The sequence below is a fragment of the Sus scrofa genome, chromosome 14, assembly GCF_054392235.1.
Source record: "Sus scrofa isolate SSC_HxYL_T2T_F1_AM1 chromosome 14, Sscrofa_HxYL_maternal_Yorkshire_Landrace_v2.0, whole genome shotgun sequence".
Classification (NCBI taxonomy): Eukaryota; Metazoa; Chordata; class Mammalia; order Artiodactyla; family Suidae; genus Sus; species Sus scrofa.
In genome coordinates, this window is record NC_139396.1 from 57202430 (window position 1) to 57225418 (window position 22989).

Genomic DNA, 22989 nt, shown 5'->3' on the forward strand with positions numbered 1-22989 from the left:
GGGAAGCTGCAGGGCTGAAATGGGGAAGGTGGGTGCCGATGGGGGGCGGGGGACATTGGAGGAGCTCAGCTGTGGGATATGGGAAGGAGTTTGGTCTCCCCGGTTGAGGGGCGGTCTCAAATCCCAAGGAAGGCCCTGCCCTTTGCAAGCCATGCTGGATCTGGCCCGGCTGAAAGTGGAAACTGCAGAGCAGTTAGGCAAGAATTGATTCACTTTGCGCCACTGGCTTATCTGTAAAGTGCTTGGAAAATGAGATTGGCAGGCGAGGTGAGATTCTTTATCAAATGCACCTTCTTTCTGTAAAAAAAAATAAAACAAAAATCTTCTCCTGCTCACTCCCTTTTTTTCCGGGCCCTGATGTGCCTTAAGTGCTCATACCTGCATCCAGGTGACTCTGTCATCTGTTACTACACTTGGCTCCCATGCCAGGCAGAAAGGACCCTACTTTGTGTGGCTTGATGCAGAGCCCTGGGGAATGGTTGTCGGGGGTGGTGGTGGGGAACTTGGAAGAAAACCAGGATGGCATTTAGGGCATGGAAAGAGTGCCGCCTTGAAGTCTGTCTTGGTTGTCTGTCCTTGGTTGGCTGAGTTAACTGGGGCGAGTCGCTAAGCCTCTCTGAACCTCAGTACTTCACTTTTGATTTACAGAGGCCAGCACACTTTTTCTGCAAAGGATCAAATAGTAAATATCTTTGCAGGCCATGTAGTCTCTGTGGCAACTATTCAACTTTGTCACCGTAGCGTGAAAGCGGCCATGGACATCCACAAATGAACAAGCATAGCTGTGTCCAGTACAACTTTATTTACAAAAACAGGCAGCTGGCCCACAGGCTGTAGTTTGCTTAACCATAATCTACAAAATAGAAATGATGATGCTCCTGGGGCTTCATTAATTAAATTAAACACAGTGGCGTGTGATAGCACATGGTCAGGGTCCAAAACACATTGGCTGATTGTCATCCAGATGGAGTGAGCAAGACAGCTGAGGCTTCTCTGACCAACAAACTTTCTACCAGCTTTCCATCATTTCACGTTAGGCACAGGCAGATGCTGTGATTAAGTCAGTGAAGAAGCCACTAGTGGAAATTTAAAGGGACAAGGGCCTGGACATTGAAGAGCTAGGCTTTGCAGGGTGAATAGGAGTTTTCAGAGAGAGGATATGGGGCATAAAGGGAAAGTAATGACCTTCCTGCTCAGGGGAAACATACATGTATACATAGACACAAAGGCAGGAGGGTCCAGGATGGGCCATGGGTATGGAGAGGGTGTGGGAGAGAAAGAGGAAGGAGAAAGAGAGGTGTTATACCAGGGCCCTCCCTGTGCCCTACTTTGGGATTGTTCCAGGCTGGAGCAGGTATTTGAGGCCCAACAATCAAAGGGCTTCTCGGCTCTGCCCTCTGACCTTCCCTCTGCCCTTCTTCTCAATGCCTTACAGCCCCAAGTGACTCTTCACTGCTTCCAGGCAGAGAGGCTGTAGGGCGTCATGCTAAAAGCATGGACATTGGAATAACTGATGTGGTCTCAAATGCCCCATTTGAACATTTGTTTGCTCTGTGGTCTTCAGTAAATGCCTTCACCTCTCTGGGCCTCCATTTTCTCATCTGCAAAATGGGGGTTAGGATCTCACCTACCCAACAGGTGTCCTATTGGAGGATTTCATGGGATGATGGGATGAGGAAAGGCAGTGCTTAATACAGGGCTTTCCTGTCACATAGTAAGCACTTAATAAACAGAAGCTATTAGTATTATTACCATTAGTACTATAATATTTTATAGTTATAATTACTACCATTATTATTATTCTCTCTTGTGCCCCTCAGCCCTCGCTGCCAAAGGGTCTTAACAAGCTATGGGGACACATTGGTGCCCAAGTCTGAGAGGCCTCAGCCCTTCACTCTGCCACAGGACAGGGATTTTGAGCACTTCAAAAGCATCCAGTGTGACCCCCTCAGTGTTAGGTCGGGGAACTGGGAGACTGAGTACCAAGCGTGGCAGCCACATCACTTCCTCTATCCCTTATGGCACTTCTGTATGATTCGCTTTCCCAGCCCCTTTTCCTAGAGGAGGAAACTGAAGTTTAGTGAGAGATTAAGTGACTTCCTCAAATTCAAATGATATTATTATAAATGATATTATAGCGTTGGCAGTATGGGGTTTGAAACGAAGATGGCATCCCAAATCCCGGGCGCTTTCAGTGTCACACGACAGCGCCCCACCTCCTGAGAACCAGCCTATGCAAGCATCAAACCCGCCACCTTGGTAGGGTGACCAGTCATCCAGCTTTATCCAGAGCTGAGAAGGGTCCCAGACACCAGACTTTCAGGGTTAAAACAGGGCGGAGGCCCTAGGCAAACACAGGGTCCCTCTACATCTTGGTGTTATGGACACCGGGCCCTTAGGCCATCAGTCTCCCAGGTCTGCCTTCAAATGAGTTGGCTTCCTGCCCTGCATTCGGACCCCCTTTCCTCTGTGCAGCACTGGGTGTGGATAGAGCCTCCAACGGCCATGGCTGCGAATCCCCGTCGATTTTCCAAAGTGAGCCTTTGTGAAATCACCTTAGGGCACAACGTCCTAAAATTAAAGCATTAGTTAAAATACATAAAACATGAAACAGCGAAAGCAATGGAAACAGCTGAAATAGTATAATAAAACATGTCATTACAGCAGATTAGGATGAAAAATAGTTCTTGCATTATGCCCCGAAGGTTGGCAAACTGGGGCTTCGTAAATATGTCAAGAAATGTACACACAAACGCACACGCAGAGATATTTATATACGAACTCGCAGAAGCAGTGGAAACAGCTGAAATGGTAGAATGATGTGCTTTTCGAGGGTATAGTGTGTGTTCTTGCCTCAGTTTATATAACATGATCAGATACATATTGAGGAGAGGGGCAGAGATTCTGGAATCTGCAGTGTCGTCAGGCTCTGCAAGTTTCCATCAAGAGTTCTCTGGGAAGTTAAAAGCAATCTGCACAAGATCAGCTTTCGGACCCCCGCGCCTTCGCCTATCAGAGGTCTCCCTGGATGGTTACCTCGGTGTGTGCGGCTCTCCTGCTCTGGTCCCACATGACCCCACATTCCTGCTGCTAATGGGTTCACAGTCTGTTTTGACATATGGGGGGTGGGGGGGTGGGAGAGGTAGAATTTCTAACAAGGAAGCGGCAAGCCAGCTTCTGCCCCTCTATTACTCCAACCGGGATTGACTGATATTCACACTTGGGGCCCAGGGGAGGGGACATAGCTGGGTGACCAGTCATCCCTGTTTGCCTGAGGAATGTCCCAGCTCAAAGACTAAAACCCCTCAGTCCCAGGTAAACCAAGATAACTCATCCCCTAACATCAAGTCCCAGTCCTGTGGCTCCTTCAGTGTCCAGCTTCCTTCTATTATGTTGTTAAACCAAAGATGGACAAAGCCAGTGAAATCACCTCGACCCATTCCTGAGTCATCCTTCCCCCACTGGATGCAAAAAGGAACACATAACTCAGGTTATACAAATTAGCAGAAAGCTATGAACTGTTGCGGTGCCACCAAAGTCCCACTGCCCAGCGATGATCAGCAAATAAGTAAATTGCTTCTGGGTTGATCTTTCCAGAGGGTCTTAGTGTCTGTTTTATTTAACCACGGCATCTGTGATAGCAAGGCTCTCTTGGAGTGATAAATTGTGTCCATATTTACTCTTTTCCTAAAGCTAATTGTTGGGGGGAGGGGGTTGTGTTTTAAATACCTTTTTGATGTGCTAAGAGCTCCCCGTGAGGTAAATAAACAGACCGTTAGGTTTCGCCCAGAAGTGTCTGCAGAAGCACCATCTCCTAATTCGCAGTAGTTAATGGACATTAACCTCTCCAGCTCCCTCTCTCCACTCACACCCTCATCCTATAATCATTGTCATTACTTATAATAACATTTTACACTTGTAGGTCAGCTTTCCTTTCTAAGTGCCCGAGTCCGCCTAATGAGTAGCTTTTGAATCTAAATAATGAAGTATTTGCCCTTCTCAGGTTTCCACGTCTAGGGCCAAGAACACTTTCCCCGCCCCGCCCCCCACCTTTGGTTGGAGCCTGTGCACGAGTGCAAGGACACACACATTCACACCCAAAGGCACAGGCACTCACACAGGCATACACGCACACCCTCGAGCATTTACACACACACACACACACACACACCCTCTGAATTACCAACAGGAACTAATATCACTTGTCCTTTCCTTAACTTCCACATGCAGGTAATCACGATAGCCACCACTTCTGGAGCGCTTAAAGCCTAGCGGGCTACTGTGCTAAATAAAGCATGCACATCATTTTTACAGTAACCCTTTGAAGTAGGTAATCAGCCCATTCTACAGACAGGGAAGCTGAGGGTCCCAGAGGTGCAGTGACTTCTCAGGTTCACACGGCTAATAAATTACAAAGCACCATTCCAACCCCTGTGACTGTCACCAGGACCCACACTCTTAAGCCACCAATGACCCAAATGACCCCAGCCAATTCACACCCTTCAAATGCCCTTGACCTCTGTCCTTGGGCAAACCCTGGTGGGAGAAAAGTCCAGGGACCCCCATCTTCTGAGTAGCATTTTGCAGCTACAGACCACTAGAGACAGTTTGCCCAATTACAGGGGCCAGAAATAGCGCCATCCTTTCTGGACCCAGCATGGCGTTGTTTCAGGCTGGACCTGGAGTTGCCATCTCCCAGAGGAGGCTGAACTGAGCCTGGCTGGACCCTACTGTGCCTTGAGGCCCCAACCCAGTCCCCTGCCTCCCCTTCTGGAAGGATATAGCACTTTTCCTTCTTCCCAGCCAGGAAGGAGGAGAATGTCTGTGGTCTGTGTCACAGCTGCCACCACAAGGCAAGGGCCTCCGAGAGACAGAAGCCCTAAGGAGACAAGACTGTGGCAAGGAGGAAAAGAACCCGTCCCCTCGGCATCCTTTCTGTTGGCAGCTTGAAGCTATTTAAAGCGTCAAACGTCCCCCATTTGGTTTTGAGGCAAACGCCACTTGGCTGGGGAGGGGCCCCATTTTCAGCAAGTGTTCTAGCAGAATGCCAGAGACCAAAATTATATGCCTTCCCCTCACAGCTTAAAAAGCAGCCTTCAAGGGGGTTTTGCCCATGTATAATTCAAGAAGCGCCGAAGCTGGAAACTGCAAACTCGGTTAGATTTTCCTTCCCCGGGAGGATCTTTGTCTCAAGCCACAATTGTTTAAAATTGCAGTGTCGCGTGCGTGGAAGGGAATGGCGCTGACCCCTTGTTCAGGTGACACTTGTCAGGCCCTTCTCATTGAGGAGCTGCAAGGAGACACACAGCGGAAAACCTGAGTGGCTTTGGTCTGCTTCCAAAGTTCTTTTTCTCTCTTTTTCTTTGTCTTTTTCAAGAACACAGAAGCATGAAGCAAATAGCAACCCTCCCTGCTGGAGTTTGGTGCTCAGTGTCTCAGAGGCCCTGAGGACATCTTGTTGCCTGGGGGTGGCAGCTTAATGCCCAGAGACTTTCAAACGACCAGCCTGAGCATGTCACCCAGCTCCCACCCAAATTAACAGGCAACCAAGAGGCCAGGACACTGGGGTCCTCCTACAGATTGCTTCCCCCTTATGGACCTTGAAGGAGCTGGCCCTGAATGTAATCATAATTTCCTCTGTCAAAGGACATGATCAGGAGTTCCCATCATGGCTCAGTGGTTAACAAATACGACTAGGAACCATAAGATTGCAGGTTCGATCCCTGGCCTCACTCAGTGGGTTAAGGATCCATCCCACGTTGCCGTGAGCTGTGATGTAGGTCACAGAAGCGGCTTGGATCTGGCATTGCTGTGGCTGTGGCATAGGCCAGTAGCTACAGCTCTGATTAGACCCCTAGCCTGGGAACCTCCATATGCTGCAGGTGCAGCCCTAGAAAGACAAAAAAAAAAAAAAAGGACATGAACACTTAGGGTCAGCAGCCCTCCAGATGATCTCACCTCCTGGGGTGTGGCAGGAAGGCAGACTCTAGAATCAGGGGAATCTGGATTCAAATCTCTGCACTATTACCCAGAGGCTGTGTGAGCTTGAGCAAGTTGCTCAACCTCTCTGGGCCTTCTTTTTCATCATCCATAAAATGGAGCTAATTGTGCCTGCCTTGTGGTGTTGTGAAGATCAAAAAAGATTTGAGTGTTTGCCTGTAGTGCCCAGGACTGGCCTCTCTGTCTGGCAGAGCAAGCCCAGTGCCTGCAACCATAGTACTTTTAGAAGCCCCCTAAATATTTTACTTTTTGAAATAAACAAGATGCATACTTTGCATTGGTATAAAGGTGAATATAACTGAGGTGGATTGCATTCATCTTTATAATTATGAAGTCATGAAAAATAATTTTTTTGGCCACACCCATGGCATGTGGAAGTTCCTGGGCCAGGGATCAAACCCATGACACAGCAGCAACCAGATCCTTAACCTACTGTGCCACAAAGGAACACCAATTTCTTGTGTTTTTTAATGGGGAAAGCTACCACAAAAGTCAGGATGTGGCCTCAATAATCCCCACCAAGCATGTTATGATCACTTCCTATAAACCTCATAGCCCTCTATGGTAAGTATTATGAACCTCATTTTAGAGTTGGGGGCTTGGAGAGGTTCAGTGACTGTCAAGGCAACTCTCCTGTTGAGCCCTGTTCTCTTCTTTGTAAGCACCTGCTTTAAACTGGAAGTCACTTTCATATAGTAAAAAACAGAAAAGGAGGTTAGCTTGGCCCTGCCTTCGGCAGGGTCACATGTGGAGCCTTAGCCCAAGCATCCCCCCCACCAGGGTCTTGGCCCCATCCACAGACCACTTGTGCTGTTATTTACCCAAGAAATTTATTTAAATTATTTACTGGAATTGATGTAAAAGAAAAATGGTCTATCCTTACCATGAATAGAAAGCTGGGATCACTTGCCATAATTTTTAAAAAATACCTAAGTATTAAAACCTTAGGAGTTCCCTGGTGGCTCAGCAGGTTAATGATCTGGCGTTGTCATTGCTTTGGCTCAGGTCACTACTGTGGTGGAGGTTTGATTCCTGGCCCCAGAACTTCCACATGTCACATGTGTGGCCAAAAAATAAATAAATAAATAAATAAATAAAATACCTAAGTATTAAAATTTTTTTTTTTTTTTTTGGTCTTTTTGCTATTTCTTTGGGCCGTTCCCACGGCATATGGAGGTTCCCAGGCTAGGGGTCTAATCGGAGCTGTAGCCGCCAGCCTACGCCAGAGCCACAGCAACGCTGGATCCGAGCCGCATCTGCAACCTACACCACAGCTCACGGCAACGCCGGATCGTTAACCCACTGAGCAAGGGCAGGGACCGAACCCGCAACCTCATGGTTCCTAGTCGGATTCGTTAACCTCTGCGCCACGACGGGAACTCCAGTATTAAAATTTTAACTGTTCACACATGGACCACCTGAAATCATCTTGCATCAGGACTGGGAATATAGACAGATGAATGAGGGTCAAGATCATGCAAGTAAGGGTCAAGGTCATATGAGTGAGGGTCAAGGTCATGCCAGTGAGGGTCAAGGTTATTTTGAATGAGGGTCCAAGTAGGGTGAATGAAGGTAAGATCCCTGTCTTTATTATCACCCTTGATATTTTGTTCCTCATGGATGTTTTTCATTGATCTTAATTTTTAAAAAGTCACTGCCTGTATTTATTTTCTCCTGATGACTGAGTTTTGGGGCCACCCCTTAAATTGTGGACCAGAAGCAAGTGCCTCACTTGTATTGTGTCACTCTTGTCCAGCTTTGAGAAACCCAGTCCAAGGTCAGTGACTTCCCAGGCTGGCATCCTGGAGTAAGTCAGTCCAAGAAACAGCGAATGGAGATGTTCCAGGGAGGCAGAGGCAGGGCGTGGAGATCAGTGTGGGCCCAAGTGGTGGGCAAATGGATTTTGAGAACTATTTTCAAGGCCGAATTAACTTCCAAGCCTGGAGGGACCATTAACTTCTGCTCTAGACTCCTCTTAATGGACTGAAGGCTCACTCCCCACTCCAGGTAAACCGCTTACCCCGCCTCCCTTGTTCGCCCTAGGCCTGGTGTTTATAAAGCCATTTGCACTCCCAGGAGAAGGGAGAATGAATGGTGATTGTTTCATCATTAAGTTAACTCAGCGACAACTCAGACACAGCGTGGGGATGTCCCCGTTCCTGTCCTCCCGCTGACCCATGAGTGTCCACTGTCTGTAAATACCACCCAAGGCCGTGAACAGGTGTAAGATGCGGCCGAGTGAGCCCAGGCTGGGGCTGGAATGCAGAATTGCGTCTTGAGCGTGCAGGGTTCTCAGGCTGTAGAGTTCCACACATTTCACAGGCCCTTTCTAGCAAAGCTAATTAACTTCCCGCTCCCCCAGGCACCAGTGTAGAGCAAGGCAGAGGAATTATTGATGTGACCGAGTTTCCTAGCAGCTGGTGGCTTGGGGTCGCCTTCTTGTGCTGATCTGAGCAGGGAACTAGGACCTCGAAGTATGCACTCATGCACGGGAGCACAGACACACCTGGGCCTGAAATCCCAGCATTTGATATCATAAAGCTTGTGGGGGAGCTTTCTGAAATGCACTTTGCTCTCCTCGAAAAGGGGACCCCTGAGCCTTTGTGGGTAAATGATCTCACATGGTTGGGGTATGTTCCCAAAGCTAGGGTTTGGGATGAATGGGACACCAAAGGGAAGACAGGAAGCCTGGGGAAAAGAGATGCTAAAACAACTACAGGGAACATATCCAGAGTGCCAGAGGCAGTGGGGGACACGTTCATTCCTTGATTCACCCAGTATTTACACAATACCTGCCATGTGCCCAGCACTGGGCTAGAGTCTAGGGATACAGTGGTGAACAAGACAGACAAACTCCCTGCTCTCCTGGAGCTCACACTCTACGTGGAAGACAAACAATAAGCAACCAACCAACTCCTTTTCTGAGCCTCTAAGACCTTTTATGATCTGGCCCCTGGCCTTGTCTCATTACCTGTCACCTTCGCCTGGACTGCCAAACCCTAGCCACTAGGCTTTCTTTTATTTCTTAAACATCCCAAATTCATCCCCACCCCACCCCCAGCCCCCCACCCCCGCCCTTCCCTCTGCCTGGAGCATGCTTTCCTGGATCTTCACATGACTCTCTCCTTCTCACCTCTCAGATCTCATCAAAAACATCCCCTCCCCAAGAAACCATCCCTGACCACCCCCATCTAAATTTCCCTTTCCCTCTCTGTCACTTTCCAGCCCATTGCCTACTTTTATTTTCTTCTCAGCACTTCTCACCATCCTGAATAACTATTGGTTTCTGGGTTCCATGTCTTTCTTCTCCATGTAATTGTGAGCACCTTAGAAGTAAAGACTTTGTCTAGATAAAGAAAGCAAACAAAAAGTTAATAAGCGATTGTGATGTGTGACCCCAGTGAGCAGCCCAGTGAGAGAGGATAACGCAGACTTGTGTGACCTGTTCAGGGCCTGAGGGGTGGGAGTGGTCAGGGAAGGCCTCTCCAAGGGTGATGTCTAAACTGAAGCCTGAGGGCAAGAAGGAGTGAGCCTGGAAGGTAGATGGGGGCCTAGGGAGGTTTCAACTCCCGTGGGAGTGGCACCCAGAGGAGAAAACCCCAGGATGGCATTTCTCAGTGACATTTTTCAAGGAACTGAAAAGACACCCCCCCTGGACAGTCAGGCCCGGGTTTGAATTTCAGCTCTGCTGCCTCCCAGCTGTGTGACCCTTAGGCAAGTCACTTCCCTCTCTTGGCCTTAATCTCTATCTTTATCAAAAGGGGATTAAAATACCTTCCTTGAACTGCTATTAAAATCACATAACATAGGAGTTCCTGCTGTGGCACAGCATGATCCGCTGCATCTTGGGAGCACTGGGAGTTTGATCCTGGCCCCACACAGTGGGTTAAGGATCCGGCAGTGCCAGAGCTGTGGCCTAGGGGACGGACCACTGTGGCTTGGATCTGATTCCTGGCCTGGGAACTCCATATGCCACAGGGCAGCCAAAAATGGGGGGGAAAAATTACATAAGATAGGAGTTACATGGTGGCCCAGCGGATAAGGATTCAGCATTGTCACTGCTGTGGCTTGGGTTCAATCCTGGCCTCAGGCAGGGCCCCTCAAAATTATATAAGATAATATAGAAAGCATTTGGTAGAGTAGAAGCTTAATAAAGTAAAGCTTAATAGCTTCCTACTTGCCATCCCTTCGCAAGGTTGTTAGGATACACCCCAGGCTGCCAGGACAGGACCCTCTCCACCCCCAGGCCTCATGTCCACTACCTTTGCCCCTCTCCTTGTGTCTGAATCCCAAGTCCCCCACTGCCCTGTTTCTCCCATAAGTACAGCCCACTGGACACCCCCAGGGCCTCTGTCTACAACCCCCTCAGGGAAAGCTGCTCAGAGATGGCAGTGGCAGCTTGTCCCCCATCAGCAGCTGAGCTGGGACCAGACACCAGATCATCTAAATTCAAGACCAGCATACCTCCCATTATTCCAGACTGAGTTTCAGAGCCAGGAGGTTGTGGTTGCTCACAATCAAGGATGCTCCACTCTTCAGTTTCAAGACCCAGGCGGCAATAGCGCTGACCTGGCCATTCTCGAGCTGAGACAATGCCAGCAGGATGGTAGTAACTACCAGTTAAGGAGGAGTCAAGGAGCTAGGCATGTTGCCAAGTAAGTTCTTTACAGATATGATCTGATTTTGCAGTTTCAGAAAACTGCAGGAGCATAAAACAAATGAGGACTGTAGGAAAAAAAAAAAAGAAAAGAAACCACAGGAGGTATTGTAGTCCCATCGTATGGATGAGAATGTTAAAACTCAGAAGTGAAGTGGCTTGTCCAAGATCCCCAAACTGTGATACAAGGTTTATAACCCAGGTAGATGTACTATTACAAGTCTTTAATAACTTCACAGCATGGCCACTGGCCAATCAGAAGAGACATCAGAGCTGGAGTTCCCGTTGTGGCTCAGTGGTTAACAAATCCGACTAGGAACCATGAGGTTGCAGGTTCGATCCCTGGCCTTGCTCAGTGGGTTAAGGATCCAGCATTGCCGTGAGCTGTGGTGTAGGTTGCAGACACGGCTCGGATCCTGCGTTGCTGTGGCTCTGGCATAGGCCAGCGGCTACAGCTCCGATTCGACCCGTAGCCTGGGAACCTCCATATGCCTTAGGAGTGGCCCAAGAAATGGCAAAAAGACAAAAAAAAAAAGGACATTAGCTGGCATGGCACAACTATGACCATCAGCCCCAGTGAGGCTGACTGCAACTCATGATGCTATGCATTCCCCCGAAGGTGCCAGTGCACTTGGGATAAAAAGGAGGGAGCTCCCTGCTGGGTCAGACAGCTTGGGAGAAGACCAGAGAGCTGGCCCCAACAGCAGAGCGTAGAGAATAGCATATCCAGCCAAGAGGCCATCTCCCTCAGACCACTTGGCTCACTTGGAAGGAGTGGGCAAATCCCAGAAGCATGGCCTAGAGTCTGGGTGCAGTCAAGTGGAGGGACACCGCCTGGCAAATCCAAGTGGAGGAGCTGAGTCTGGTGTTCGAAGACCCACACGGGCCTGAAGGTACTAAAGCCAGTGAGGCCTGGACATCTAGACCAAGGTTCATGTGTCGGGACCCAGTTTGGGTTCCTTCCCATTGTTTAGCCATAATTCCTTTATTTTCATCCAAGACAGCAGCCCTTTGGTCAAACTGCCTGGACTTGAAGCCCAGATCCACTATCTTTTAGCTCTGACATCGAGACTAAGTTGCTTAATCTCTCTGTGTCTCAGTTTCCTCATCTACAAATTTTTATTATGATTACACAAATTGTACTTTTTAAGCCCCGTGAGCAGTATTCAATAAATAAATAATTTTCCCAGGATGGTTTTAAAAAACACCAATCATAACTATTTACTTTTCTCCTAATACTTTCACATCTTGTATTGGTTAGGAATTGTTCTTGGCTGCTTGCAGAAGGGACTTAAAATAATAGTGGTTTAACCAAGATAGAGGTTTATTTTCTTCTCACTTAAAAAAAAGTCCAGGGCTGGCATAGTCTGTCCTCAAAATCATCAATGTCCCATGCTTTGTTTTTTGTTTGGCTGCAACATGCAGCAACTTGGTATGGGGTATCGGTTCCCAGTCCAGGGATTGAACCGGGGCCAAAGTGGTGAAAGCTCCAAATCCTAACCACTAGACCACCAGGGAACTACCCCATGTTCATTTTTCTTTCTTTCTCAGTTATCCCTGGTGCATAGTTCCCATTATCAAGGTCACAGAGTCACTGCTGCAACTCCAGCCATCATGTCTTCAGTCCAGGCATGCAGAAAGAGGAAGAGAGAAAGGCAAAAGGATGCAGTGACTAAATCAACTCCCTTTTTAAGGAGTTTTCCTGAAAATTCTGCCCATACTCTAGTACTTCCACATACTATTGATCAGAAATGGCTTGGTATCTACAAAGGAAGCTGGGAAGTCTAGGTTTTTTGTTTTGTTTGTTTTTTTGTTTTTTAGGGTGGTCTGTTGCCACTTAACAAAAATCAAAGTTAGATTGCCAAGGAAAGGGGATATAGATATTGAGTGGGCAAGCAGCAGAATTTTTGTCTGTAGTGGTTTATGTACTTGACACATTCCCTCCCTGTTAAAAATCATACTGATTCTTTGAGGCTTGGCTCAAATACCACCACTTCCCTAAAAATCTTACCTGGAATCCTGTAGCTAGAACTCATCCCCTTCTACCTGCATTGCTCAACACAGTAGCCTAATGCGGCCACTAACAATGAAATGTGGCTAATGTAACTAATGAAATTTTTAATTAAAATTGCTTAATTTTAATTAATTTAAATTTAAGTTTAAAAAACTAATACTGTATCCAGTTATTGGAAAACTTTAAGTTTGTTTGGAACAACTTGAGTGTGTGAAACTAATTCTTCGACCATAAATTTTGAAATTGAACTACAGATTAAGTATTTTCAATGAAAATTTAGCATCTAAACTGAGATGTGTTATACTTACACACAGATTTCAAAGACGTAGTACAAAAAAATGTAAATGATCTCGTCAATTTTTATATTGATTACATGTTGAAATAATATTTGGGTATATCAGGTTAGATTAAATATCATTAAAATTAATTTCATCTGTTCTTTTTTCCTTTTGGATGTGGTTATTAGAAAAAATTTAATTATGTATGTAGCTCTGCGTGTATGTCTTTGCATATCTCTGCTTTCTCTCTTCTGTATTTGAGTCACTTATTAATGTCTTGTCTCCCTACTCTGTGTGCATGGTTACATAAGAGCTGGAATTTAGTAGGTTGTATGGCAACTATTTATTGAGTACTTACTCTGTGCTACAACTGTGCTAGATTTGTTGGGGGGGGGGTTGTTGTTTTTTTGGGTTTTTTTGGTCTGTGCCTGGGCCAGGGATTGAACCTAAGATACTGCAAAAACAATTCTAGATCCTTAACCCATTGTGCCACCAGATAACTCTGGGGTTTTTAACCTAAAAATTTTTTTTCAACAATTACAGATTCACAGGAAGTTAAAAAAAAAAAAGAAAAAGGAAAGGGAGGTCCCACATAACCTTCACTCAGTTTCCCCCAGTGACAATATTTTGCATAACTGTCATAATCTCTAAGCCAGGAATTGGCCCTGGTACAACTGACCAGTTATTCAGATTTTGCTGGTTTCAGGTGTACTGGGTTGTGTGTATGCGGACAATTCTTTTTTTTTTTTTTTTTTTTTTTGTCTTTTTGCCATTTCTAGGGCCACTCCTGCGGCATATGGAGGTTCCCAGGCTAGGGGTCCAACCGGAGCTGTAGCTGCTAGCCTACACCATAGCCACAGTAACGTGGGATCCAAGCCGCATCTGCAACCTACACCATAGCTCACGGCAACGCTGGATCCTTAACCCACTGAGCAAGGCCAGGGATCGAACCCACAACTCCGAGGTTCCTAGTCAGATTTGTTAACCACTGAGCCACGACAGGAACTCCTATGTGGACAATTCTATGCAGTTTTAACACATGTAGATTTGTGTAAACATCATCACAATCAAGATACAGTACCTTTCCATGACCACAAAGTTCCATCATGCTACCTTCTAGCTATAACTGCTGTCCCCTAGTCTCTGGCAACCATTATTCTCCATTTTGAAAATGGTATATAAATGAAATCAAACAATATGCAAACTTGTTTGTTTTTTTTTTTGGATTTTTAGGGCTGCCCCCGAGGCATATGAAAGTTCCCAGGCTAGGTGTCGAATCAGACCTGCAGTTGCTGGTTCCGGGCCACAGCCACAGCAACACGGGATCTGAGCCGTGTCTTCGACCTACACCACAGCTCATGGCAACACTGGATCCCTAACCCATTGGGCAAGGCCAGGGATCAAACCCGCGTCCTCATGGGTACTAGTCAAGTTCATTAATCGCTGAGCCATGACGGGAACTGCAGTATGCAAACTTTCGAGATGGCTTTTTTTCACTCAGCATAAAGGCCTTGAGAGACATCTGAGTTATTGCAAATATCAATAGTTCATTCCTTTCTATTGCTGAATAATATTCCGCAGTATGGGTGTACCACAATTTTTTTAATCCATCCTCTAATTGAGGAACATTTAGGTTGTTTCCAGTTTGGGGTAATTATGAATAAAGCCACAATAGACATTCATGTACAGGTTTTTGTATGACCATTACTTTTTATTTCTCTGGAATAAAGGCCCACAAGTGCAACTGTGTATCACGTTTTTTGTGACATCATTTCACTACGTATATTCTCTATTTGTGGTAGGCAGCATGTGAGAGGAGCAGGAAGTATTGGGCCTTGAAGAAACACCCCAGAATTTGGATTTTGCTCCATCACCCACAGCAGGCAATGGTCTCAGTTCAGGCCTCTGTAAAATGGGTGTGTTTAACACAACACTCAGGTTCATGAGGCAGACAGATAAACATAGGCAACAGTGTGACAGATGGTAGGAGTTTTACAAATGCAGATTTCCTTCCTTGCATCCCCTGTGGTTCTCAGCACAGTGCCCACGAGGACATGGAAGGTGTGGGATCAAGGAAGGAAGCTGGGGGTGGGGGGGTGGGACTGGCAAAGAACGAACAGAGCCCAGCTGGGGTTTCTGAACAGGTGGGCGGGCTCACAGACTCCACACACAGTCAGGATCTGGCCTAGAAAGGAGGCCGACTACTTGGCTGGATTGGAATCCCTTCTCAGAGTGGCAGGTGGCAGGTGCATGCTGCCTGGTTAGCAGGTGCTTGTGGCTGGCAGTGTCAACAGAGGCTCAGAATTGTTGGAGAGCTCGCCTCTCCATTGTCCCCACATTCCACCAGAGGCCAGGGAAGAGAGCCCATCTCTTCCATTGTGGGTTGTCTAGAATTAACTAATATTTGCTATGAGCATTTACTATGCACATAGACCCTGTGCATAAAACATCCACACAACAGAAAGAGACTTTCATTCTCATATTACACATGGGAGAAAAAAGTCTCAGAGAGGCAATATTAGTTGCCCAGCCCTATCTGACCTCAACCCCCTTGATTTGGTCCCTGTGCTGCACCACTCCAGAACAACCAATCTCCTCTATCTGTCACCTGCATGGCATCACAGCAACCCTTTCCCTCCTCTACCATCCTAGTAGAAGGAACCAATGTAGTTCCCATCCTAGTACTGGGAACTAATGTAGCCCTAAACCCCTCCTTGAGAGTAAGAATAAGCCTTGCCCTGTGGTTGGATGTATAAATGAGGACTCTTTTTACTACATTAACAAATACTCAACTCAATCTGACTTATATCGAAATGAAAATATATTGGCTTCATTAACCAAAATGTTCAGGGAAATTAGTTTTAGGCACAGCTGGATCCAGGTGCCCAAACGTTATCAGAAATCTGTCTCTCTCTTTTAGCTCATCTTTGTTTGTTTGTTTCTTGTTTTGACTTCATTGGGTTTTGTTTTGTTTTGTTTTTTGCTTTTTAGGGCCGCACCAGTGGCATGTGGAAGTTCCCAGGCTAGGGGTGGAATCAGAGCTGTAGCTGCTGGCCTCCACTTGACTTCATTGTTGAATAGCAAGAATGGTCATCATCAGCTCCAAGGCTGCCTCCTATAAGTTTAGCAATCTCAGTGAGAAAAGAGAGCCCCTATTCCCAGAGAGTTCCTATCATGGTCCCAGGATTGACCATCACCGGACCTCATGTGCATGACATGCCCAGTCCCGATCAGTCACTGTGTAGCCAGGAGAATGGGAATCACAGATTGGCCAGGCCTGGGAACACGTGTCCACCTCCAGAGTTGGGGACAAGGGATCCTCTTCCATCTAGAGTAAGGCTGTGAGGGTGGGATGATACCCCAAAGGAAAAAAATGGATGGTATTACCAGGAGATAAAATGGTATCTGGGGAGTTCCCTTTGTGGTGCAGTGGAAACAGATCTGACTAGTATCCATAAGGATGCCAGTTCAATCCCTGGGCTCACTTAGGGGTTAAGGATCCAGCGTTGCTGTGAGCTGTGGTGTAGGTCACAGATGCGGCTTGGATCTGGTGTTGCTGTGGCTGTGGTGTAGGATGGCAGCTGTAGCTCCAATTTGACCCCTAGCCTGGGAACCTCCATATACCAAGAGTGCAGCCCTAAAAAAAAAAAGAATCTGGACAGGAGTTCCCTGGTGGCTCAGCAGGTTAAGGATCCAGCATTGCCACTGCTGTGGCTTTGGTTACTGCTATAGCACGGGTTCTATCTCTGGCCTAGGAACTTCGGCATGTTGTGAGCACAACCAAGAAAAAAAAACGTATGTGGACAAACCAAACAAACAACATAGAATGTCTCCTCCTGCCCCTCTCACCCCAAAACATTTCAGCTGCATTACATCTCTACCTGTGCCAATTTGGAAAGGGGGAGATTCCCTGTGGTGAGTGATGCTGGAAAAATTACCAGTGGCCCTAGGAGACCAAATAGGAGCCACCAGACATTTCAAGGGCAGCGGTTTGGGAAAGACAAGCTTTCAGGGCGTGTGAAGCTTGACGTTATCTATTTTGTTATCTCTATAGAAGCTTTCTTTCTCCATTCTAATGACTTCAGCTCTTCAGAGGTATTGAAATTGGAAACTTCACATTGAGAGGCCAATTGCCAGAAGCTCACAAGTCAAAGAACTTGATTCCTTCTTTGCCTTGAACCTGGAATAGAGGTAGGGAAAAGTCAGGGGTCCCCCAACCTCTTATGACTGTGTTTCTTTAGCTTTGGAGTCAAGATCACAGCCAAAGACTTCCACTAGCTGGCTCACAGAGTTTGGGTCAGGCTGGGGCTTCTCAGAAACCACCAAGCTGCAGAGGTTCATGAAATCCCCATAGCTTACTTGGAATTCACAGCTTTCCCTCATGTCATTTTTTGTTCAAAACCCCAGTCAACCCTAAGTAAAGGGACAGAGCCGCCACACAGAGAACAAAATGCTCTTCCGCTCTGAGCCCTTCAGCTCTGGCTGTACATGAGCACTTTTTTTTTTTCCCCTAACACAGGAAATTCAGAAAACCAGCACCAGCTCACTTTTTTTAAAAAGGGGACTCACACATACAAGAAATAATAATAAAACCTTTTCAAACTAGTCCAGAAACTTGCCCACAGCACTTCTGGCCACGTTTGGGCTGGGCCTTTGTGACGTCACGCTAGCAATCAGCCAATGGGCCGGTGGCTCCAAGTTCCTAATCTGCATATTGCCTTGCATTGGTTCAAATTTCAGGACCATCTGTATTGTGGTGGTTTCTTTATATTCAAGGTTACCCACATCAGGCAGAGGGACAAACTCCACTCCTGGCCTTTCTTGCCCAAGGATCAGAATCAAGACAGTCAGTCCTTTCTGGGAAAGGGGCCTCATGGAGGTTATGAAATCCAGTGGGGTGTGGAAGGAGAAAGTGTTGGCAGTCCAGAAGGGATGGAAGCAGGAGGTGGCTCCTTGACCCCGTCCTTCCTTTCCTGACTCCACCAGCACCTCCCTTGCATTTCCCAAGTGATTTAATTATCTATTCTTTGTCTCAAGGACTGTCAGCCCCGAAATTTGGGTGAGGAGAAATCAGACACAGGTTATTTAAATTATTATGCCTGATTTTATCTTGCTGACTGGTAGCTCAGGCATGTGAATTGAACATGCAAATGTGAGCACAACAACATGCATAATTTAAGAGCCTCAAATTAACAAAGGGGAAACAATTGAGTAATCTTACTGCTTTCTCTGAAGCCCAGTTTTCCGAGACTGTTGTAACTTTTTTTTCCCAGCTGTCTGAAAGGAGGACTTGGAAAACAGAAGGATTTGAAGCAGAAGGGTGTATGTAGCTACTGATGGCAAAGAAAAGAAAGTAGGAAGATTTCGATATTAAAATGTAGTTACATTTCACTTAGGTATCATTTAATTTGGATCTGGTGTAAATAATCTCAAACAAGCTTCCCTTTACTTTGTGCTATCAACAAATATGGCATCTGGGAGTTCCCGTCGTGGCGCAGTGGTTAACGAATCCGACTAGGAACCATGAGGTTGCGGGTTCGGTCCCTGCCCTTGCTCAGTGGGTTAACGATCCGGCGTTGCCGCGAGCTGTGGTGTAGGTTGCAGACGAGGCTCGGATCCCGCGTTGCTGTGGCTCTGGCGTAGGCTGGTGGCTACAGCTCCGATTGGACCCCTAGCCTGGGAACCTCCATATGCCGTGGGAGCGGCCCAAGAAATAGCAACAACAACAACAACAAAGACAAAAAGACAAAAAAAAAACAAAAAAAAAAAAAAAAAAAAAACAAATATGGCATCTGATAGAGCTCTGTTTCTCAACTCCCAAGGTTTTGATTTGACAGGTCTAGGCAGAAATAAAGACATTTAAACAGGTATCCCAAGTGTTTTCTGCCAGAAGAGGACTACACTTGAGAAGCTCTGTCTTGATTTTTAAATATTTACCCCAATGGTCTTCACAAACTATTGAAATAGCTCAGCAACTGAAATACTTTAGCATGAAAATTATCTCTTTGATTGTCTACTATACCCAAAAGCTGTGCAGAAACCCCTACTCTAAACACTCAAAGAACTGAACCTGACACAGGAGCCACCCTAACTATGAAGAGAGGTGGAACAATCATGACAATGTGTGTTGAGGACCTCATACCACAGGGCTTAACTGATCAAGGGCTGCAGTGCTGGTTCTGATATTGCCGGAGATGCTGCTCCCAGCCCACGATTGAGCACAGCAGCTGTACTCCAAGGGCCTTGCCAAGCCTTCCCTAGATGCGCAGTGGTCTAGGATGCTTCCCACAAGACCTTCCTTCCCTCTCTTCTTCACTGGGGCTCTGATGGTCCTCCTAACTTCCCTGACTCCATCCCTGGTTTTTCTCACATGAACCTTTCCCCTAAGAAGAAACTTCTGCTTTGAATCCCATCAGGTTTTGACAAAGAACTTAATAGTATAACAGAGGTGGCATTTTTGGACCTTCTTTTATTGAGATGCTACTTCCCCTGCACTTTGTCCACCTTATATTCTAAGAGGAAGAGCAGAATGAATATCATCTCAAGAATGCAGATCATATGATGTAAGGGAAGCCCATCCAGACAGGAAGAGGAAGGGCAAGCACTTTCTTGAGGACTCTAGGCATCATTTTATGAAAACAATTATGTTCTATTACCAAATAAGCCTCATATATTCATATAAGTAGACCCCTCCCCCACTTCCCTATGCTCCTTCTTTTGCAACTATACTTTCTTCCAGGTAATTAAATCATTTCTTTCCAAATAAATTCTAGCATTTGAACCATTTACTCGATTAGACTTTCTCTCCTCACACAGTTCAAATTAGTGAGTTCAGATTTCCAGGTACCATGCTGTGAGTATTAGCTAAGAATAGGCGAGTGAGGGAGAGGGGGAACAAACATTACTTTTATGGCATTTATTTTACTCTTTTTTTTAGCATGGTCTGATGCCAGAACTTCCATACTGCTTTGTCTCTTGGTTTCTCATCTCATGGAGGCACAAGCTCATCTTCCTTCTAATTTTTTTTCTTAGAATCAGAGAACTCTTTCAAAACCCTTGTCCCCATTATCTCGGAGCAGAATTTACCATCACTGTGTTTTCAGTAATTTCTCCAACTCTTTCCTTTTAGGCAGAAACACAACTTTTGTGCTGGAGCAGTACTGCTTTGGAGGGAGGTAGCTTGATATCCAGAGCCTGGTTACCAGATCAGCTCCTGTGGCACTGGTGGTTGCCATTGTTGGACCATCAGTGCTTTCCCCTCCCTGCCCCCCCCACCCCAGAGGAGGAAGTAGCTCTGGTTTCCAGGGTAGGGAACTCTGGGGCAGTAATTCCCTGGGGTTTCCATTTGAACTCATTTGGTGTCTGGCACCATTTTTTATCTCCTTTATTCCAGTTCTGATTTCTCCTTGTTGGGAGGTGCTGTGATGGTTCACAGAGCTCTCATCCTTATGTTTTGGCTCTAAACACATTGCATTGCAATTGCCTGTTTACATGTCTGTCTCTCTGAGAGGTTTTCATGCAATGAAACTATGTATGTCCAGGTGGGAATTAAATCCCTCAGGCCTGGTACAGTGCCTGCCACATAGTAGGTATTTGATAAATGTTTGATGAAGGAAAGCTGTCAAGAGAGATCAGGAAAGGCTGGGGTTGGGGACCTAAGCAGATCCACAGGTGTAGACATTCTACTCTCATGCCTGAGGCCAGATGGACCCAGGGGAAGAAGGCTACAAGATGCTATGGACATAGGTTCCTAGATTTGGTCAAGTGTTAACCCCAAAGTGCCAAGGGTGATATAATCAAAGGGATTGACATGAATCTTCATTGAGGAAAGAAAGCAGAGCTCAATGACACAATTTTGGGGTGGGAAGTCAGGTGTGACCCATTGTCCAGGAGAGAACTATGAGATCACAGCCAATACGAAAATGCAAATCAGCCTGAGGAGGTTGATATAGTGGCTGGAGCCAAGATACCTAGAGGACGTTATGAACAAAAGCCAAGCTAGCTAGGTCAAGGCGAATGGTCCAGGACAAAGGCTATAAATGAGTCAGTGGTTCATTTGTATTGAATACTGGCCATGTGGCTGGAATAAGACCTTCCAACTTAAAGGCACATGGCCAGGCCAGGCCCCCTCAAATGTCTAAACATTGAAATAAGACCAGGAACCAGACACTAGACCCAGGCACATGGGGCCAAGAATCCCCAGCAGGGTTGGGCACCTGGGATTCTTTAGAGTCTATAAATCAGGGTCCAAGTGAACCCCAGCCCCAGCCCAAACAGAAGGGTCAGTCAGTGGAGATCCAGGTGGATGGCTGGCACAGGAGTCAATACATCAGCAGTTATCCCTGGAGAACCCAGATTTGGACTGGAGACTATTGCATAAAGAGTTCATCCACCCATCCATCTATCCATCCATCCATCCATCAATCCATCCATCCAACCATTCATTCACTCATTCTTTTCTGCACTGGGCAAGTAGGGGGATAATGCAATATCCCAGTCTTTGGTATACTAACTAGGAACCTACTCCTTGGTATTGAGGTTCCAAAGTCTGAGCAGAACCACGTGTAATGACACTCTTTTCTGCCTCTTCGAAGCTGTGAACTATCTTGTAACTCTCAGAACAGTGACCGGATAGGTCAGAAAGTCTAGACCAAGACTGAGTTGGAAGGTAGAGTCTCCTAAAGATAGACCCAATTTCTGTGAATTGGCTAATGCAAATCAGGGCAGCAGATACACACATACAGACATGCACACACATTCCCCATGCTTCAAATATCAGGCTAGTTGACCTTCCTGGTATAGACAGCTCTTGACTACCAATATATGGATTATCTACCTAATGATCCCAACACCTAGCAAATTTCCCCCTGCCATCACTCAATCTGTGCAAAGTAATTTCTGTGTTAGCCAAAGAAGAACCTAATTAGGAAGGTAAATTTACAGAATTCAAATTATATAATGCATTCCAAAGTCAAATAGAAATTATTATGGATTAGCACAGATAGTAGCGGGATGGAATCCGCAGGACTGGCTCATTCATGCATTCAGTCACTCACTCAGCAAATGTTTATGCCCCGGTGGGGGTGGGCATAAGGAGAAGGAGCTATAGCCCCTTGGACTTTTAAGCCTGCTGCCCCATCATCATTCCTCATTCTGAGCAGCAAGTGAACAAAGGGAGAAGGTTGTAGAAATAAGACCTCATGAGACAATCAGAGACACAAAATGCCAGATCTGTTGAGGAAACAGGGCATGTAGTAGAGTGGGAACCCCAGATCCAGTCAGGTGTCAGGGTGTTTGAGCCATTCTCATCCCAGCTGGAGACCCATTCCTCTGGCCTCTGCGTGCCCCAGCCTGCCAGGTTGGATGGAGGCACTTCTTCCTTCTCCAGCTAATCTGCTGTCATGTTTCTGGCTTAGTGACAAAGAGGGGAAGTCAGCTTCCTTGGATTCTGGTCCTGGTCTCACTGCCAGGACATGAATTCTAAGTTGTAGTCTTGGTAAGCTGACTCTAGACCCCAGATACCCATAACTTGGTGCTTTGGTTTAGTGCTCTTGGCTGTGAACAGAAAACCTGTCTGTGATCAGCCCTGCTCAACCAGTCAGGATTGCCTTTGGCACTAACTGTAACCAAAACTATTTTAATGGCTAAACACATGAGCGTCTATCTTTTCACCAAACAAAAATTGTGTTGCCAGAGTGTCTCAATCATGTCAGGACTAGTTTCTGAGAGTCTTTTGACTACTTGCTTATGACCGCACTGAGGCTGCCAGAGCTCCAGCCATCATTTTCCCAATTCAGTACAGGAAGATGATGGCAGACGCAATGCCAACCAGGACCTCATTTGCCAAGAAAGCAAAAGCCTTCTGCTTAGGTCTCATTGGCCCAAACTGGGTCACATGGCCAGACTAGCTTAGACACATCACAACCCAACCTCAGAGGCTGGCACATTGTTACCCCAAACGAAACTGCATTCTGTGAGCAAGTACAAATGAGGGAACCGATATTGGGTAAACAATTAACAGGGTCTACACAACTGTCAAG

At 46.4% G+C, this 22989-nt stretch overlaps 1 protein-coding gene across 5 annotated transcripts in view; it reads left to right on the plus strand.

Annotated features, from left to right (window-relative positions):
- The window catches only part of SPRING1 (SREBF pathway regulator in golgi 1), a 356205-nt gene that overhangs the window by 270434 nt on the left and 62782 nt on the right, over positions 1–22989 (plus strand). The window lies entirely within an intron of this gene.